At 40.3% G+C, this 21,364-nt stretch overlaps 1 protein-coding gene across 1 annotated transcript in view; it reads left to right on the forward strand.

The window, feature by feature from the left end:
- Positions 1–351: 351 nt before the first annotated feature.
- Positions 352–21,364, forward strand: part of ccdc57 (coiled-coil domain containing 57) — a 48,480-nt gene continuing 27,467 nt past the window's right edge. The window contains exons 1-2 of the mRNA XM_034571501.1: positions 352–563; positions 6,176–6,336. The gene's annotated coding sequence lies outside the window, so the exon portion shown is untranslated. The remainder of the gene's footprint in view (positions 564–6,175; positions 6,337–21,364) is intronic.

The raw sequence follows: 21,364 nt of genomic DNA on the forward strand, positions 1-21,364 counted from the left end.
CAGAAGAGCGTTTACCTCCTCCAATGCCCAACAGTTCCCTTTAATTTATTCAAGCCGCACCTAATTGTTTGCATGAACGTATTAGTCCCTAAATATGAATGATTCTTGTCATCTAGAGTCATGCATTATACATGCACAGTTTTTGTGTAATGCTACTAACTCACAGACAAATAATCAAACAAACAAACGCCGAGGAAAACACTTAACATCTATGGCGGCGATAGAAACTGAAGTAGTAGAATGAAAGAAAAAAACGTATTTTACGGTAGGACCCTATGGGTAGGACACGGAACCATTGTCTGTCTCAGTAGCAGAGGGACTGATTGTCAGACGTACGGTTTCCAAGGATACATTTCCACCACAGAACGACTCGCCAGGTTTAAGTTAAGGTCGACTTCAGCTTGTTAAATTATATATATTGTTAACAGTTTAACGGATATGTGTTCGATCGGGACTTGTTGTATTGACTGGGACGTATACAGATTTGGTTTGGAAACACAGTGCTAAGTTTACTACTATCACTTTTAAGTTTACCAGCGCAACAAAGGCTGAAGCTACTCGTGGTAGGCTACCTAATTACTTTGTTTTGCCTGTGTGTGCATGTGTGTACGTGCGCGCGTGTGTATGCGTGTGTGTGTGTGTGTGTGTGTGTGTGTGTGTGTGTGTGTGTGTGTGTGTGTGTGTGCATATTGTATGCAAGAGTCTAATCTTTTGGAAATCAAACAATGAACTCTGGTGAATCAGGCAAGCTAGCTGTAACCGATCACATGAACATAGACACAAAATTAAAATTACTCATAATGAGTTCAAACCAAAATGGGATATTATTGTTTACCGTTAGTACCATTATTCAGTGAGTCTACACATTTATTCTCCTGTTTTGATGCAGCCTTCACTGCAACTGCAGATACTCTTCATCTCAGAGATTGAAGTCACCAAGAATGAATTTAATATCAAGTAATCAATAATATGTGGAATTAGGGACATGGCTGTAAACCATGGATACAAATAAAATAGGCCGTTGTTCCAAGGCTGCAAAATTTCAAAACAAAAATCTCATATGTAAACTCACTGAGGTTTTTTTTTCTATCAGTTGTTTATTTTCTTTCTTATGATGTTTTATTCTCTTGTGTGGTAAAACTTGAAAACTCAAAACAAACCATGGACCATGATTTGCAGCACAACAACAGGGTAATGCCTAAGCAGTGTACTGGATAAAACAAGATTATGGGAAACAAAATAAAACAAAAAAAAACATTTTAGAAAATGCACCAACGAATAGCATTAATTGGGGCCTATTTGTTTTGGAGCATTTTGGCTTTGATGAAAATACATTATTAATATAAAAGCTTTATATGTTGCCCCTAAAGCAAGAATCGAGATAAATGGATGCCTTACCAATCGCATTCAATTTGAAAGATCCATCCATCAGGGATGCCCCCTCTCTCCAACCCTTTTTGCAATTTACATGGAATCTCTGGCACATGTAATGAGACTAGAATTGACTATACAGGGAATTCTGCTAAATAACAGGGAATATAAAATAGTCCTGTATAATGATGATGATTTGCCTTACATAAATAATCAAGATGTCTGCCTGCATATCCTTTAAGATCTTCTTTACACATTCAGTCCATATTAGGATACATACATTAATATTTACTTATCATTCATCACCTGAGCTTTACACTAAGCAGCAGTTCTATTTTGTCTTTTTTTATTGCTTTCGAAGTATGTCCACCATATAATAAATTTTACCATGCTATTACTTAATTTCTTTTTTTCAGCACAACATTGTCTATATTACAAGTATTTACAGTATTTATATTACAAATGTAAAAGTCATTATTCCCTGATTGTGGAATGCACACACAAATACATTTCTCCAGTTACATAAGGTTTTCTCCATTTATATTCTTCATTTTATTACATTATTTAAACATTTCAGTCCTTTTTGTTTCTATATTAAATGATATATGTCTCAGGATGTGTCTGTGATTCTGTTTTAGACAGGAAACTTTATTATAACTGTTGGCGCACAGCCTACAGCATAGAGTACTTTACTTTCTGTGTGTATCTTCTGTTATAAATAAAGTTAGAAAAAAAAGCTGCATGTAAATTGAGTTGGAGTTTCTCATGGTGCAGAGAAAATCTGAAGATACGCACAGACAGTATGGAACTCTGTAGGCTTGTCAACAGTTATAGTTAAGTTTCCTGTCCAAAACAGAATGCTTTTAGTTCATACAGAGAGAAAATGTAACCATCAGTTACTCACATGAATACAACAGAAAAGATTTAATTGAAAATGAAAATAAAACAATCATAACTGAAATGTTGAATTAATATATCAAATAAACATGTGGAATATAGATGGAGAAATTTCTTTTTTGTGTGCATTCCACAAACAGGAGTTTGAAATTACTTTTATTTATTTTATTATTTATATTTATGATGACATTGGGAACTAAGTTCAATAAGTGTGTTGTTCATTGTGATTCCTGATTGGACAGATGTAGATGAAGAGAAGAAATCTTGCACTTGTAGTTTGGGATTTTTGAAGAAAAATGTACTTCCTTGATTCTTGTCGTTCTGGGTTTGTACCCTCATGGTTGAATGTACTTATTGTAAGTCGCTTTGGATAAAAGCGTCAGCTAAATGAATGTAATGTAAAAAATCAGAAGCTCAGATCATCATGTGGGAATTCACATAAGTTCTGGATCTTGTCAAGAGAATAAAACAGCTTTTTCCATTTTTATATTTATGTGGGCCTGCCCAGGTGCAATTACGAGGACTTTTTTTTCATTTCGAAAAGTGTGTATCCTATGCTAAAGGGGATAAGTTAGGGAGCATTGACTCTCCTTTCCTTATTATTTAGAGAATTCAAACAGCTCTTATTTTGGCGGCCGCTGAAACACTTATGGGTCATTTCACTCACTAAGGAACCATCCTAAGCCATGGCCATTTAACACCAACCAAAAACTAGCACAGACTTTTAAGTCAGCACTTAACACGTGGCTCAGTGTTTATGTGGTGACGTCTTAAATCAACCACGTGATTTGATTACGCCAGAGTGATTAGGGACTCCTAAGCAAAGAGTTCCCATGGGTTTATACAGCAGTGAAATACCTTTGGAGTTTGGTTAATACATTGCCCCAGTCACTTGTATAAAAAATTATGAAACTCTAAACAAGAAAATTAAAGAAGATCTTTGGACATGGTCAACATCCCCACAATATCTTTGTTCAATAATAGACATTGTAAAGATGTCTATTTTACCTAAACTGTTGTATTTATTTGTCACTATCAGTTAAGTCCTAACCAGTCAATTTCAAGAATGGTATGAACAAATTTCACAATTTATTTGAAATGAGTGCAGTGCCCATTGTAAACATGCTTGTTTGGAATGGGCTGTTTGGCTTGTGGTAATGCTCTGGAGCCTACTTCAGAAGTGATTCTGTGAATGTTGTTGCTATGACAGAGATTAGCACCAGTGACTCCCATGAATATCTGTGTCAGTCTGATTCTGGCGAAATAAAAACAATAAAATCATCAAAATAATCTGGCGGTGACTTTTACCCACAGTTTGACCCAGTTGTAGACTGCTGCTGTAGTTTATTAAAGGACGTAGAGGACATGTTCAACTTGGTCCGCTGACTGATTGCTATACAGCGCTGTTTGCTTCTTTATTAAATATTTATTAATATTGAATGTAACCCGTTTCCAAATCGCACCAAACTCGGCACTGTACTTCCTCTGGTGATTAACAATAGACATGCCCGGTGTGAAGTCGATAAGAACAGTTTGTGAGATATGCATGCTACATACAGACAGAAAGACAGACAGATGTTTGTTTGGTAGATGGTATTAGTAGTTGATGGAAGAAAACTATATAGCACGTTAATATGAAGTAACAAGTTGGGGGGCTGTGGCTGAGGGGTAGAGCGGGGAGATGCTGAACCCCAAATTGCCCCACATAGAACAACAACGTGCTGTTAATAGATGCACTGTATGAATGTGTGTGTGAATGGGTGAATGTAAAACTGTACTGTAAAGAGCTTTGAGTGGCCATCAAGACTAGAAAAGTGCTATATAAATACAAAACCATTTACAAGGGAGGAGGCATGTCCCTAATATTAGAGATTATTTCAGTTAAAATACAAATTAGTTAAACCAGTTAAAAACAATAGTTCACTGGTGTGATGGATATGATGCTAAATGGATGGAAATGGCAAGAGGATGTGGAGGAAACACGACTTGTAATCAACATTCAAAATAGACATGACATGACAATCTTAGGTATTAAAATATGCAACGTGAACTAAAAGAAGAATTACAAGAATGGTCAAATAAATCAATATGTCACAAACTAGAATTTTAATAATTAAGATATTTGAACAGTATTTCCTCAGTATTTCCTCAGTATTTCCTCCTGCAGACACAACAATAACAATAAAGAAAACAAAAGATTCTCAAGCCCTGGCATTTGATTAATTTATAAATTGTAATAATGTGGAGAATTAACCAAATGTACATATTGACTTTATTTGTCGTTTGTAGACCATGGGGAAATACTTTCACTTCATGGTTGTTTCAATGTTACACCTCATTTTTTCTATATGTATGTAATGTTTCTCTGTGACTAAATTAAATAAAGTCTATTTAAAAAAGAAAGCAGATGTGAGGCAATCTCGGTACAAGCAATGATTAGATATCACAAATTTGCATTAACTTATCAAGACCACTTGAATCCCTTCATGTCATTTAACCTACAAACCTGGTTTGATGCTGTAAAACAATCACATTTTTGGACAGAGTTAACTGAGATGCCCAGCATATGATACAGAATTCAAACCAAATTGGATATTAAATAAGATAAGATAATAAGTAACAAATAATAAAAATACAAGTAATAATAAGTAAGCATGCAATAGACTGCACAATAGCCATGAATTGCACAGGTAGAAATGAATATTGCACTGGTAAAAAGTGAAACCTGCGTCTAAAATGCAGTCCAAAAATTTGTGCATGTGGTCTACTGGGAGCATTTCTGGTTGTACAGTCTTACTGCTGGAGGAAGGAACGACCGTCTACACCTTTCCTTCAGTAACTTTGTGTGGAATGGTCTGTGGCTGAAAGAGGTAGCGCTGTGATGGTTTCCTGCCAGTGGTGGGATTTGTACATCCGAAATGACAGCTTCGCCATTATTCTCTTCTGTCCCACTACCTCCACTAGGTCAAGGGGGTATCCCAGGACCGAGCTGCCCCACCATCAGTCTATCCCGTCACCTAATGTCAGCAGCTGAAATGCTGCTGCCCCAGCAAACCACACCAAAGAGGATGGCTAATGCCACCATAAAGTCATAAAAGTTTTTCAGGAGCGCCCCTTGTACTCCAAAAGACCTCAGACTCCTGAGCAGAAATATTCTGCTACTGAAAGAGTTAAATGATAAAATATCGAACCAGCAATGTGGGAAACGTGTGAATCAATTTTCTCCATCTTGTTCTATGTATTGGTGGGAATAAGGGTAGAAAAACCTTGTTTGTCTTTTCATTACTCCTAAAATTGAAACATATAGGATAACAAATCATACATCATGAATCATGAATGATCATGATAATGAATCCTGATGCAGTCAATTTACCCCAATGTCCTGGCTTTCTGCATCTCAAGTTGCGTGTGGCAGGTGAACTGCGTATGCAAAAAATTTGATTAGATTTTTTGGGTTGTCCATTCGTCTGTATCTACATACGTACGTACGTCCCATTCTTGTTAACGTGATTAGTCAAGAACGCCTTGAGGGAATTTCTTTAAATTTGGCACAAACATTCACTTATATATATTTGTATTTTATAGCAGTTATGTCCTTGGGATTTTAAATTATGTTTAGTTACTTGTAGAACAGAACCTATTTCATCTATAGGTTGTCTATAATCTTTGTCTCCTGGCTACTGTTAGGGGTGCACATGAATATAGAGCTCAATGACTTGATGATTCTTGCTGCAATACACCTTTGGAGTCACTTTTAACTTTCCCCTGGAAATGTTTATGTGCACAAAATTACGCTCCACAAAATTACAAAAGAATCAATTTCTGTACATTGTTACAATTGCAACAAGAAAAAAAGCTAAAATTAACCCGAATAATGTGTTTGTGGTAACATATATTTGGTTCATAGGTGTATCCCAAGACCAGCATGCAGTCAGATGGGGACAGTGGACTTAATCTTGAGGCCCAGCTGACACATAAAGAAAGAGAGTGGAAAGAACTTCAAGCTGTAAGGGTTCATCAGCTGGAGAGTTCTCTCAAAAAGGCCCAGGAGGAGTGCTCTACTCTCAGGTATACATCCACCTCATTTCAAAGTAACAGTGAATCTGCTTGGAAGGTAAATTTTAAGAATTCCAACAGACCCTTCAGACAACTGTTGGCTGGTGTTGACTCCCTGGCAGGAAGTGAATAGAATCTACCCACTGTTAAGTCAAGTTCCTCTGCTTCACAGTTCATAGCCAGAGATATCTATTCAACAAACACAAACAAGATCAGATCAGGTGAACCAGGGACAGTTGATTGGCCCAACTGAGGTTAGTTGGCCAATAACGTAAGTTTGGAAGGCTTCAGCGCCTCATTTGAAAGTGTCAAGCCGCACTCCAGACACTGGGCTCTGGGCTCTGGGCTCTCCATCATCACCTCCGTTGAAATTATCTGACTTGCAACATTCAAAAGAACCAATTTCACTGTTTCAACCACCTTACCTGCTACTACCTGTCTGTTAGGTAGTTGCTGATTTACTGACAGATAGGGATGGATACAGTGTGCTGCGTTAGCTCCAAAACAATTGGTGGTGCAGAATAAAGTGCAATTTCAGGTTGATTGTATCGTCCACTGACCTGTTTTCTTGGTAGGGAGACGAGAGGATGTCCAGCGTGGGGCCTGTGATGTTGTTCAGATGGGGCGACACCTCTCTCTAAGGATGTCATAACCACAGATATTAGAGCACACTGATACAGTCTAGTGATATGGGATTAAGGATTGGGATGGTTGTGGTGCTTTAATGATCTGTTGAGTATAGATGTAAAACTATTAAATGATGATAATGATGACATCAGGTGTCCATTTAGACCACGTGCTTCAAAAGACACTCTGTGCTTACATTAGTTCAGGTCTTTGTTTTTGTGATAGCCAATTAATTGTCATTTTGCATTTTCTCAGAGAACTCTACTTACAACTGAGGGAAGATTTTCAGTTCAACCTTGCAATCCTGGACGAACGAGACAAAGAGTTGGAGAAATATGATGTAATAACTGCCAGAGCTCTGCGTGTGGAGCACAAGAGGTATGTTTCATTTAGCAGAAGCAACCAATTAAATTCTGTTACTTAGTACTTCATTGGGGCCCCTGGTAGTTCGGTCCAAGGCAATTGCCGACCTTTGCCTAATGGTGAAGTCCGCCTCTTCTTTTCATTAATTTTTAAAATTGTGTTGACTGTGATTTTGTGGAACCAGTGCTCACCTTGGTAATGTTTGTATGATATTCAAAGTGAGGCGAAAGAAGAACAATAATGGCCCTAGTAGACACAGTGACGATATCAATCAAGTAATACTGAATTACTGCCACAAAAAACATTTGGAGTTTCAGGGGTAAACCGTGTCTGCTGATATCTTCCAATGAGGTGTTGGACTTTTAGTCTTGTGTGGTGTCATCCAAGTATCTGCAAGCCCAGATTCATATTGTAGTCGAAACAAGGTCATTTCCACCGTGTTTTGTGCCTGAAGGTCCACCAGAAGTGGCTAAGCTAGTGGACATTAGAATTTCCGACTGTCCTTGAATGCACCTCGTCGTAAGATATCAGAACACATCTAGGCTTTAAAACACGGTGTAAATGACCTCGTTTAGAGTCGAATATGATTGTTGGCGCGTGTGGACACTTGGATTAGACCACAGGAGCAGTATGGAGGCAGGTTCTATTTTTGTTCATTTTTTTTTTTACATCTGAAGATAGTTCACTAATATCTTCAATTGTATTGGATTCGGCTGCTACATGGCAGCTACACCGTTTACCCCTGAAACTCCAGAACTGTTTTGTGGAATCAAACACTTCACCCACCCCTCCATTGGCATAGGGGTGAGTAGATAATGAGTGAATTGTCATTTTTGGGTTAAAGGGGACATAGCATGCCCATTTTACCACAAGTTGATATGGTTCCTTGGGGTCTTAATGAAATGTCTGTAACATACTTTGGTCAAAATACCACAAGGATCATTTAAAACAGCACCCTTTTTACCCTGTATAAAACAGCCCTCCACAGAGTGACCTGTTTTGAGTGCCTGTTCCTTTAAATGCTAATGAGCCAGCTCCACCCTCCCCCCTCTCCCCCCATGATTTTAAATGATATAAATTACATATTTTATATGATATAAATTATCAAATATGCATCCCATACTTTGTATTCCCCTTCTGTTGTCCTGGAGTTTTAATTTTCCCAATCACATAATTAAATGTCCCCCTCTGCCCATCCACTACAAGCACACAAGCAGACAGACAGAGAGAGAAAGAGAGGGGTGGGGGGGGGGCTATGAAGACCATCATTTACCCCCGAACCCCGACATTCAACGGGTACAACAACAAGCGGAGAAAGTAGAATCGCGGGCTGACCTTATATATACAGTCTATGGGGCTGACCAGCGCGGAGAAATGCACGTCCCGTGTGAACAGCCAGGCGGCTGCGCGCTTGAGAATGGCGCTGCGCTGCCTCGCAGCGGCGCTTCCGCGTCCGGTGTAAACCCGGCGTAATGAGTGGGGGGGCTCTGTGTGTTTGTGCCGGTGTTACAGTAGTGCTGAACACTGCGGAAGTCTTCCACACTGCTGGCTGTGTGGCGTTGACACAAATTCCAGCTCACGCACGGGAGAGCGAGCGGTCGCTCCCGAGCAGCTGCTGCAGCCTCCCAGTCCCAACGATCCAGACAAATGCCACATGTGAGTGAATCGCGGGCTGACCAGCAGAGAAATGCTCGTCCCGTGTGAACAGCCAGGCGGCTGCGTGCTTGGGAACGGCGCTGCGCTGCCTCGCAGCCTTGCTGCGTCCGGTGTAAACCCGGCGTAACGAGTGTGGGGGGGGGGGGGGGGGGGGGGGGGGGGGGGGCCAAGGCCATGTAGGGAGACTTCCAGTGCCTTGTTACGACACAAAACCCAGGAAGCTCAATCGAGTCACTCAAGCATGACGTTTCTGACTTAGAGGAACCATAACAAAACGCGCGAGTGTTTTTTTTCCAGAGTTTTTGGGTTGGTAGACATGCCAGATACCCACATTAACCTGTAGAAGCACTAACAAAGTGGAATTTGCATGCTATGTCCCCTTTAAGTATTCTTTTAAATGGTGAGCCAGGAGGAATAAATTGAGAACCAGACAAGAAAAGGCAAACAGCACTCCGAGTTTTTCTTCCTCGTCTGAAGGGCCTTTTTTGTGAAGGGTAGGACCACTCAAGTTGTTTAGATCCCTTTAGGGCCATGGATAAGTACATGCTGTTACATTGCTGTTTGAGGCAGGTAAAAATGTGGCATGCAAAACGCCAGTTACAGTAAAATTGTTTCATCATCTAAATTTCCGCAGGAGAACTACTGTACATGCATGAACTGAAAACAAGTCATCCACAAGCATCAACGTTAATCATTACTCTACTGAGCTGATACATCACTTGTGCGTCACAAACCAATCATCACTATTATATAGCCAGCCCAGGATTTTTTTTCATCACTTTAGTAAGCAAGTGGCTTTGTAATACTAGCTTGACCATTTAATTTAAATCTAGATTCAGTTCTCTTTGTTAGGATTTGTTTCATGTCTTGCTATGAAACACCCTTGCATGCCCTAAACAGGAGCTTTTTATTACATTACGCCAGCCTATTGGCTGGCCTTGATTTCGTGTATGTTGTGAGAGGTGGCCCCGCATCCCCCCTATATAACGTGCTGACAAACCGAAATTCATCATTTAAAATCTTCTGTTGGCTTCACAGAAGCCAAAGCCCACATTGGAAGAGCCGCTCCAGAGCCTAGCTTAACTGTTCACAGATACGAGCACACACCTCGTCACTGAATGCTTTGCTCTGGGTAGTAGTTCAGTGTGTTGGGCAACAGTTAGCTAGAAGAAATTGTAGTTGTTGGTGCTCGGTTAGTGTTGAAGTAGCCACACATCAGCGCTAGCCAAGAAAGGAGAGCAGCAATATACCCACTTGCAAGGTGGGTCGGTGACAATACCCACCTGTTTAAAGTTATCCCCACAGAGTAGCAATACACTACACGGTTAGCTTTCACACCAGTTACACGCAGTAACATCACTGTTTCACCACAATAAAAGTTCCCCCACACTCTTTAGCCGAGTCGTAGCTTTATATAGCACTCAGCTCCTAAAATAGCTGAGTGCTATCAACCCAACAGTGCAACTGTTTACATGGCCCGGCTGAGGAGAGGCTAATTACCTGGCACACGTTTGGTTTAGCTAGCAATGGGTACACCAGAAACACCGTCAACCTTTGCTGCAGAGGATAAGCCTTACCTGCAAGTGTGTCCGTGCAGTGTAAAACTAAATCTCACATTGGTACTCGCACCCGGTATGTGCAAACTATCTGGGACTGCATCACTCACCTTGCCGGACGAGTGCGTCCACTTTTCCGGTTTTCTCTTAAGATGCTGTACCTGAGTCTAAGATCTTGGCAATGATGGCAATGCTGTAAGAACACTCAGAGCCTAGCGCTAGCTTGGAGCAATCCACCACCATGAGATTGAGTAGGGCTGACTAGGTGGACGCTCTTCAACCCCTGACACAAGAGCCTATGGAGGACTGCCTCACGGCCGAGTACTATGTTGTAAAGTGGGCAGAGCCGGGAAACATTGCTTTTGGATGCGGATGACAGCTGGTCCGAGGGAGAGTCGCTCTCTGTCCCTGAATGCATCATTACTCCTGATGGCCTATTAGGCAGAGCTAGCTGAGGAGACGACAGCAAAGCCAGACATAAAACTGTGCGAGGAGATCTGCATTGTTACAGACCCCTGCCTACACCTTCATAAGGCTGCAGTTGTTGGGACCCACTATTGGTGAACAATAGTTGGGCCTACATGTGTAGACAAAGCCTGCTGTCACATACCTCCTTTGTTTTGAAGGCAAAGGAGAGCTTCCAGAACTCAGTCTCCCAAAGTCCTTCATCTTCACACCTAGGTGTTAAACCTGCCCCTTGACACAACTTTCAACTATTGGTCACTGTGAGCCTCATGACCCATGAGGTCACCAGGCCAATAAAACCCCAGTTCACCCAGTTTTTTCTCTCTTTCTACTCACTTCTCCTGGAGGAGAGGTGGGTATCTCTCCCTCTTCCTTATCACTTCTCCTGAAGGAGAGGTGTTCCTCTCCTGCTCACCTAGCCAGGGAGACTGTGACCAATCAGAGACCCAAGCTCTTTCAACCATTAGTTATGTTATGCTATTCACAGACTCAGGGTCTTTCTTTGCATGCACCTAACTACTTTCTTTAACCTGGCAGCAACACCTGACACACTCATCTCCCCAAACTTACTCATACATGTGACCTCAGCCACATAGTCCCACCATTCCTTGTGGCCTTTGTCTTCATAGTGGCCAGCCACCATTTTAAACACACACACACACACACTCACATACACATCTGTATATAGTAAGTACTTGTATTTATTTTGTGTGTTTTACCTTTATTATTTTCATAATAAATGCTAAGAACTCCATATCCTTCAACTTTGTTGAAAAATTACTACTGACGTTGTAATTTTGGTTAAAGTTAGTAATTTTGTGAGACTAAATCAATAAATTGGCTATCTTTTCCCGTCTGAAGGGTGCTGCCCCGAATTAGCTTCAAATGTCAATTAAAGTTATTATTTAATACTAATATTTTTAATAGTAATATTAAATATTTTTCTGATTCTTCAAATTTATTGAATACCCAAAGGCACACCATTTAAGGGTGCCACGTTTAAGGTAGAATAATGCCAACACAGCCTAGGCGACGGGCAGAGCTATTGGTCTGATGGTCGTAAAGGAGAGAGCCATTTGGTCAAATCTCATCAACCTTGCCACCCAGAGAGGTCCAACCAACTATCACTGGACCCCTCCCTAAGGCTCAGTCTGTGCTACAGGCAGCTCCCAGGGCTCCACACACCAAGGGCCAGGAGGGCGTCGTTTCTCATCACCCCCATTGACCCCTCATCTGTTCTACCCCTCACCTTGCACTCTGCTGATGGCATACACAAAATCAGAATGGGTGTTAAAAATGATAGACAGTGAGTGCATTTTCATTCCAGATGCTTTTTAACCCCAATGAAAGGGGGGCAAGGCACGTGTCGTCAAATTTATGACGTTTTTATATTTGAAAGCGTTTTCTTAATTTGCAGTGCTTTTAATTCTCTAGGCCACCTTAATATTGTATGAGTTGCTTATCCTTTCAATTGATAATCACATTTGAACGTGAATTATAATATTCAGTAAGTACTCAAGTTGTGCAAATGTAAATGTAATTTATTGAAATGTAAATCAGACGTTATTGTAGATGAACTCTGAAAATATGTTGACATGAGGTGACATGAAACATAAAGGTGGACAATATTAAAATTATAAAATGTAAAAGTTAACACATTTCTTTTAAAATAATAAACACTCCATATAGTCCATATGGTGGAAGAAAAATGAGATAAAAAAGTGGGATTGTAGATATGAGGAAGAGCAAAGGTGAAAACAGTGTTGTGGCTAAATATTAGGGCTGCACCTATCGATTATTATTATTAATCTAACAATACATTTTTGATTGATCGATTAATCTAACAATACATTTTGGGATTAATCTAACGATTATTTTTTATTCCTGGATTAATATATTAATGAATTTGTCAAAAATAAATTAAAAAATGTGTCTGTCATTTTTATTTATTTAATCATCTTCTCTTAAATGCAAACAAATCTGACAAAAAACTATTATTCCACTACAAAAAATGTAGCCCAGTCTGAACTGCCAATCAGCTTTGACAGTCCCATACAAAATCTCTCCTCCAATCAAATTAAAGGAATATATCAATCTACATTTAGCTGTCCAACAACAAAATAAATGCAAACCAAAGTAAAATCCAAGTAACATTCTGGAGTAATATCAAAACACTGTGTAAAATTCAATAATAATACATTTAATAAATAAATAAATATAAGAGCTTTTGAAAAAGGTATCTTAAAATAAAGTGCATGATTTCAGAAAAAATAAATAAAAAGATTTGGTTTTGGTTTGAGTTTCCTTTTTTTTCTTAATATATAACTACATTACACATATAAACAATCTCAACAAATAGAAATAACTAAACAGCTTTAACATTTTTGTTCCCACTTTCTCTTGTTCAGTGAGAGAAGTTAACTCTACCGTGTGCTGCCAGGATTTAACACCGTAAAGACGGTAAAAGCTGCGCTGGTTAAAAATGTTTTCGCTTCAGCTTGCTTTTCAGGTGAGTCCATGCTTTGACTGTGTGCAGCCACCTCCCATACGATGCCTCGACGCGCATTGTGCAAATCGTTGTATTTACATAAGCGATTACGTCGATAATGTCGACGCGTCGCCCCAGCCCTACTACAGATGTTATATTATTGACTTGCCAAATGTATGTAGTTGCAGGTCATCTTTAGTTGAGAAAGGAAACCATGAAGTGTTGTGCAGATGAAGCTGGTGCAGGTCATCATGTGTGTCATGACTGGCTGTGGCAGATAGAGCCTGCTTCTGCTCCCCACCCTGATTTGACTCACCTGCATCTTGCTATCTCCTGATTCTCTGTGTATATTAACCCTGTGTGTCCTCCCTCAGGTTCCCAGTTCGTTGTGTGTTCCTCGTGTCGCCTCGTACCAGCATTATTTCCTCGTGAGTTTTTCTGTGTGTGACCATGACCATTTCCTGCTGTGACTCCTTTTTGCCTGCTCCTTTTGATACCATTGCCTCGTGCCTCGACTAACCGTGTACCGACCTGGACTTCAATAAAACCACCCTATCTATCCCTCTGCCTTGTGAACCGTGCATTCTTGGGTCCTCCATCTCCTGGTTCTGATAATGTGGACCAGCCTGAATCTACCTGGTTGCTGCTGCCACAGTGGATGTGCAGCAGGTGAAAGCACCACAGATGACCTCAGCAAGAACTGATGTACTGAAAGAAATAAACATATTGTACAAATATATAAAATGCCTTTCTACCTCATCTGTAATATTCAAGGTAATAACCTCTCACAGTGCTGTAGGTAACAGTACACATCAAGTCCCTCAACTTCTCTCAGTGTGAAAACAGACAAATATATAATAAATATGAGAACTGTTAACAGCAGTGTGTGGGGATTATAATCATATCTTAAATGTCCTATAATTACACATCTGCACTGAGTCTAATTCACTCTGATTCCTTAACAGGCTAAAAACGAGGTGGTAATAGTAAGATGGTTATACAAGCCTGTATCAGAACATTTGTGAAACATTATATAGTTACTATCACATGCAACTTACACATGTAGCTTATTAATATTAAATTATTAACTTGACGCATGTAAGCATATTTAGTATGATTATGATAATAGATAAATCAATTCGTTTTGTTGTATAGTTTCAGGGTAACTTACCTCTTGTTAAGTTCGTTGTGACCACTGCGACCATCCCGAACAACAACACCTCAGCTTTAGCCGGTTAGCAACAGTGGGTAGCATGTAGCCTAGCTCTTTAGTCTGAGCTAACCATACGTTGAGCTCTGTGGGTGTGGATCAGCTGTCAATCTTCACTCAACCCACCTCAGCTCAACTCGCGCTCCTCTTCTTTGCCCATTTTTGGGTTAGCCAGGAACTAGGAGGAGTCAGGCACCAGCAAGATGGCGCCAGGTGAAAGGCCCACTGAGAGCCGTATATTCACTCTTCAGAAACCAACGGATGACGTCACAGACATTACGTCCATCTTTATATACAGTCTATGCTCATGACGCTGTGGACAGTACACAAAAGATAAAGACAGACCACCCGGCTTAGCTGGCTGAAGAGGAACTCACTGGCACTGTTGGCAGCCACACTACCTGCATTCAGCGTGGATCCCACCGAGCGTGTTAGCTCATGACACCACGAGCAATACACTAGAATAAGGCCTTGATAACACTTTCGAAGGCAGAAAAACAGACAAGCTGGCTTGGCAGACTAGAGAGGAAAACCCCAGCTGCTGTTAACAGGCACCGCCTCCACTCAGCACACCTCCCACCAAGCGCGTTAGCTCATGAGACCGCAAACAATACACTAGAATGGGGAGACAGCAAGGGGGATCATTCCACGTACGTTTGGAATATGTAATGGAGTGAAGATATAGTTTTGATATGATAGAGAAAGTCCATCTTTCAACAAAATGATCCATTCTAGCCAGAACATACTGTAACAATTGGTGGTTGGAACATGTAAAAAAGTCCCTTAATCTAGATGCCACAGACAGAGCTATGCAGCTCAGTCATTTCTTTACTAAGGGAAGAAGGGCTTACAGATGTTTGTAGCAGCAGAAGGTCAAAATTGGAGAAACCAATTAGCAAACAGGTCCAGAAGGGAATGAATACAATCTAACATCCACAAAATAGCCAACAAAAGTCAACATACAGGTAGGACAGACAAAGAGGAGGAATTCAGTGAATAAACATAATGTTCTGGCAACTCAAGAGGTGAAAGACAAAGCTTTAAATACACTTGGACTATTTAGCAAATGAGAAATAGGTGAAACTGGTGGGAAAAACTAAAAGACAGGAAGTAAAATCTGTACAGACTAATAAAATGGGAAACACAAACAGGTTCAGAGCAGAAAGTAGTAGGCTGATTGTCATAGCTTTCTAAAACTCAAACGTTTTTCTAACTATATCAGTGGTATGATATAATTCTCTCTCTCTCTCTCTCTCTCTCTCTCTCTCTCTCTCTCTCTCTCGGTGTGTATGTGTGTGTGTGGCCGGATGGTAGCACTTTGGCTGGTGAAATGGAAAAGCAAACAGAGGAGTATGAGGGGATTAAAAGGAATTTGCAGTGCATAATACAAGAGCTAGAGGGAGAGATGACCCTGCAGAAACAGGTGAGCACACACACACACACACACACACACACAGATTTAGAAAACAAAGCAGAACTGTAGTGTGCAGGTGCGTGTGGGGTTGGGCAGGGAGATGTATCGTTTGGATTTGTGACACAAAACCGTGGATGTTTGGACCGCGATTTGGGTCTCGGTTTGAGAATCGCTACAGCCCTACCACATAGTTGTCACTGACCCACTAAGGAAGATACCAAACACCAATTGATGTTAGCGGATGTTAGAGATTACCAGCGGATGTTGGCCATATCTTCAGTTGTGAACGTAGCGTCAAAAGGTGTTTCGGCCTTTTAATCAGAAGACACTCTCTTCTGTGGCTTGTTCTTAATCAAATAAATCCTGTGACAAACAAACATGCTAAAGGATAGCTGATTAAGTTTTTGATAATGGAAATATAGCAAACCAAAGTGAGTCAGCTGTCTCTTGCAGTAACATGTGCAGTTAAACCTTATTCAAACATGCAGACACATGTAAAAGGTGACACTGCATTTCTGTAGCTGCAGATTTTCATCTACTGCAGTCATACTGGCACCATCTTCCTGCAAATAGAATGAATGGATTATATTAGATACAGTGTTTTAAGAAAATAACACCTACTCACACATGGGTCATGTATGATTTAAGCATTTTGTGATGAGGTTTTACAAGCAACATTATGTCTCCACTCACTGATATATAAAGGGCTAGTATTAGTTAGGCCAATTACAATGAGAGACTGATACCTGTTGAGGAAAAGTAGTTAAAACCTTGGACATAGCACCCCCATTACAGACTGTTGTAGGAAACTGTTGGATATTTTCTGCCAAGACTTCTCCTTTGCCATATTTTGATATTTTTCCTTCCATGGTATACATGAGTTTGAATACTTCATATAGAGCTCTATGATCACCTGTTGCTCTGCTGCAGAAAAACACACTGCACAGGTATTTTCCTTTTTTGGTGACAGTGTAGCCTCTTTTCTACAATCAATAATAGGGCTGCAACTTACGATTATTTTCATAATCAATTAATATGTTTTCGATCAGTTATTAATCGGATAAAAATATAAAAGCTACATTTAACCCTTTCCAGCAGTTATTCGAAAGTAACTTCATCTGCTGTATGTATTACAGACACCTGCAACTTAATTTTGATGATAATTCCAGTTTTAGATATTTACAATTTAAGTTTGACTAGTCATAAATCAAGTTTAAGATGTCTTAATTCACTTAAATTCAACAATCCTGAATTAAGTTTGAACTAGTCAGTGTGGCGTTTTAGATATCACGAAATTGAATTATAAATTGTGATAATTAAATTGTAGATGTCTTAAACTGGAATTAAAGATTACATTATAATATAACAATATTTCAACTAAATCGTAGATATCTAAGTTACGCTCCCGTCTAGGGGGGTAGGAGCGCAGCATAAAAGTACAAAACCTGTTCCCTCCCCGGTCCCTAAACCAGAGTCGGAACACTGATATTCAGTGCAGAGAGGTAATTTATTACTTACACAAAGCAGTGAGAAGTGACAGTAAACTGAAGTGATTATTGTTCAGGTTGAACCCAGGCAAAAAAAACAAACCAAAGAATCTATCTCCTCAAAGAAAAGTGCTGGGTAAACCTACTGAAATAAACAAATGAACCAAAAGACATTAACTAAACCTCTTAAGCTTTATTCCTATCTTTATTCAAGAGCGTGGTCTTTCAGTTTGAGAGCATGACTTGTTGAATTTATGTTCAGATTGTGTATTACTTTTAATCAAAACCCTGCCCTTGCACTCAAATAACCCCTGAATGCACTTAAATTTGCTCTGCTTCTGCTCAAACTGTGTGCTTGCACTCAGATATATTGTTGCTCGCACGGATTTCCTGCGCTCCAAGCTTTAGCCCTTCTCTGCGCTCATGAATTGTCGGCTCTTAGAATTCTCCTCGGCTCTTGGAATTTTTTTGTATGACAACCCTCTAAAAATTCCCCAACCAATACAATGCCAGGTGTAGTGTTGACCACTGGTCAACCAATGAAACAAACCCTGCCTCGTTGTGTGTGCGTTCGCTTTACTTCAGAGCGTCTCGTGCGGGCAGTTACTCTTTAACTGGGTTTATCCGCTCCTGCCCTCCACTGCTTTATTATATGGGCTTCCCCTTACTTTCTCTATGACTTTTTGGAATAAAAGGACATATATGGCTTCAGCATGATAATGTGAAGTTTCTTCTACAGTATGGGGTACCAACAACATAGTCAGTTTCACTTAGCTTACTTTCCACAACATACGGACCACAAAACTTTGCCTGAAGGGCAGATTGGAAGATGACAGGATGCAGAGTAGGATCAGACACAAACACAGGAAAGCCTTTATCCAAATAACACTGATTTACAGTGTATTTCCAATGTACAGAAAGTTTACTTCTAACTTGCAAAAACTTCTTCTCAAATAGCTACGATAGGAAAAATATATTCTCCAACATGTCCTTCACTTATAACAACCAATAGTTTACATATTATATTAAAGATTTACATTCTGGAAACTACTAAACTTGAGCCAAACTACAGACACTTGAAGAACAAGACAATCAAGTAAAACAGGATAAGATAGTATTTCTTCCAAAAAATAGCCTTAATTTTGAATTGACTATAGCCCCTATACTTTTGCAAGACCCAGGTCCTCATCCTCTTGTTATTTTTTCCAAATACCTCCTTTAGTCACCGAAAGACCACTACCACATCCAGCTCATTTATAGAGCCTCATAATGACACTGTCATTATTATGGTCCAATTGAAGGCTTTCAGCTCAAGATTTCCTCATGGAGATTTGAGGAAGAAATGCTGATGCATCATGATTTTCATCCAGGGCGTTATTGAAGGGATACTTCTCCAAAAAATTAGAATTCACTCATTGTCTACTCACCACTATGCTGAAAAAGGGGTCGGTGAAGTGTCTGAGTCAACAAAACACTTTTGGAGTTTAAGGGATAAACAGTGTAGCAGCCAAATCCAATAAAATTGAAGTAATGATGAAACCAAAGGAGCAGTATGAAGGCATTTTCTGTTTTTATTTTACGTTTCAAGACGTGGTCACCAGTTAGTTCAATTCTATTCAATCATCCTCTGATATCCTCCTCTGGAGCCACGTTAACGTTCGCATGAACACACAGCACAGTAGCATCGCTGTGGCTGAGGGGTAGAGCGGTCGTCCTCCAACCAGTTCAATCCCCAGTCTTCCCCATCAGTCCTTGGGCAAGATGCTGAACCCGGAATTGCCCCTCATAGAACAAAAAAGTGCTGCTAATAGATGCACTGTATGATTGTGTGTGTCAATGGGTGAATGGCAAAAAGCACTTTGAGTGGTCATCAAAACTAGAAAAGTGCTATATAAATACAAACCAAACAATAACCATTTACTTCCGGTAGCAGACATATAGGCTAAAAACATGTATAGTGTCACTATGCATAGTGAGATGTAAGGTGTTGTGGAGCGAAAGCCTAACATAAGTCAAACAGAATTTAAACGTGCAAACGCTGACCAGGATGAGTCCAAGTGAGAGAGAGAGGGCTTTTATCCTATGGAAGCGCACGGCCCTGGTGCTCTGAAAAGGCACCACTGCACTCTTCTGGTACCTTCAAGGACACACAGGAAAACACATTAACTGTCCACCACACCCTCATCTCAGCAGTCAGGCAGGGCCATCACAAGGGGCCGAGCATTTATAGTTCTGCGTAGATGTGTGTGCGTCGCTCTTCAATTACACCGCAGAAACGCTATTGGCTGTGGAGATGAAAAGCTAATCATCGTAGGGTTTTTTATGCTACTGTGTTGATTTTCTTCCAGTTGCCGGTCCGCTTTATTTACAAATTCTCTGGCATCTCTTTTTACTTCAGAACTTGTACTTCAGTGTTACTAAGTGGATAATGTTGAAGTTGTAACTGATAGATGTTGAAGAGCAATGAGTTTTCTGCAATGAACTGCAATGAAAAAAAGAAAGACGTCATCCGTGTTCGTTCCTTCAACTCAATTTAAAAATGGCAGCAAAGCAGGAGATACCGGAAATGCGTCTGCCGGAAATGCGATGCTGCCAAGCGGACCAATTACAGCTCTTGCAGTCTGCTTCGTCTAGATGCGTAGTTAAATTTCTGGAGAGGTGCATGTCAGGCTAAGGCTATCTCTGTACTGTGTTGCGCCCTAAAGCAGGATTGGAGTGGTTCATATAGATCATGGGTGGACATATTCTGCTGGATGCGAGAGGCAACAGCTTTTTCCAGGATTTTACCGAGGAAGGGGAGGTTGGAGTTTCTATTTTTGTATAAGTGTTCTCAATCTTCAACATGTCCATATGTTTAAAATCTCTGAAACACTTTAAGAAATTAATATTAATTTGCATTTTAAGATAGTTAACATCCTTTTATCGGCTGTACAATTAAAGAAAACACAACAATTCATTGTCTTGCACAAGCATGTCAGCAGGCAAATATGCATTAGAGTGCTCTTGAGTGTGAGTAGATTCTGTGTTGAGAAAGTCTTTTCGCACAAGTACGCCTGCCTTGTTAACCAGTCAGGGTCAGTGAGGTGGTCAGCGAGCTGGGATCCATGCTCCATCAGAAATATGCGCACCTCGTCCCGCAGTTCATACAGGCGGCTCAGCACATTTCCCCGCAGAGCAAGTCTGATATTGAGTGGACGTGTTTTTATGTAGTGGACCATTTTTATCGCAATGTCAAGAATATGTTTAAGCTCTGGTTCAAGTGTTTTGCTTGCAAGAGATTCTCTGTGAATAATACAGTGTGTGGGAAATTTACGTGCAGCGCAACTTGTAAGACACTCGCTTCCAGTCCTGCCTTTTTCCCCAGCATCGCTCCAGCCCTGTCCCGACACACACCAATACAGTTTTCCGAAGATAGTCCCTCTTCTTTTAGTTTTGTAAAAATGTCCACACCTGTGCACGTCCACTCCAGCGCGGAGCAAAACAGCATTACGTTTTCCGTCAAAACTGTATCTGATTAAAACTGGTTACGATGGCGCTGAGGAAGGCTGCCGTGTCTCAAGCTCCCCCACAGCTCTGCTCTTTTTTCTCTTTTTTTGTTATTTATTCTAATTTATTTTGCATTGTGCACTCTGACAAAGCGAGCCCGATCATAAGTTATGTTTAACAGTTTTTTATTGGTGTTTTTTGGGTAATCAATAAAATTATACAATTACACATCACAAATCTAATGGTTATACCCCTACCCACAATAAGACCCACCCACCCCCAGCCAGC

Source organism: Hippoglossus hippoglossus, chromosome 19 (assembly GCF_009819705.1).
Source record: "Hippoglossus hippoglossus isolate fHipHip1 chromosome 19, fHipHip1.pri, whole genome shotgun sequence".
In the NCBI taxonomy this organism is placed as follows: Eukaryota; Metazoa; Chordata; class Actinopteri; order Pleuronectiformes; family Pleuronectidae; genus Hippoglossus; species Hippoglossus hippoglossus.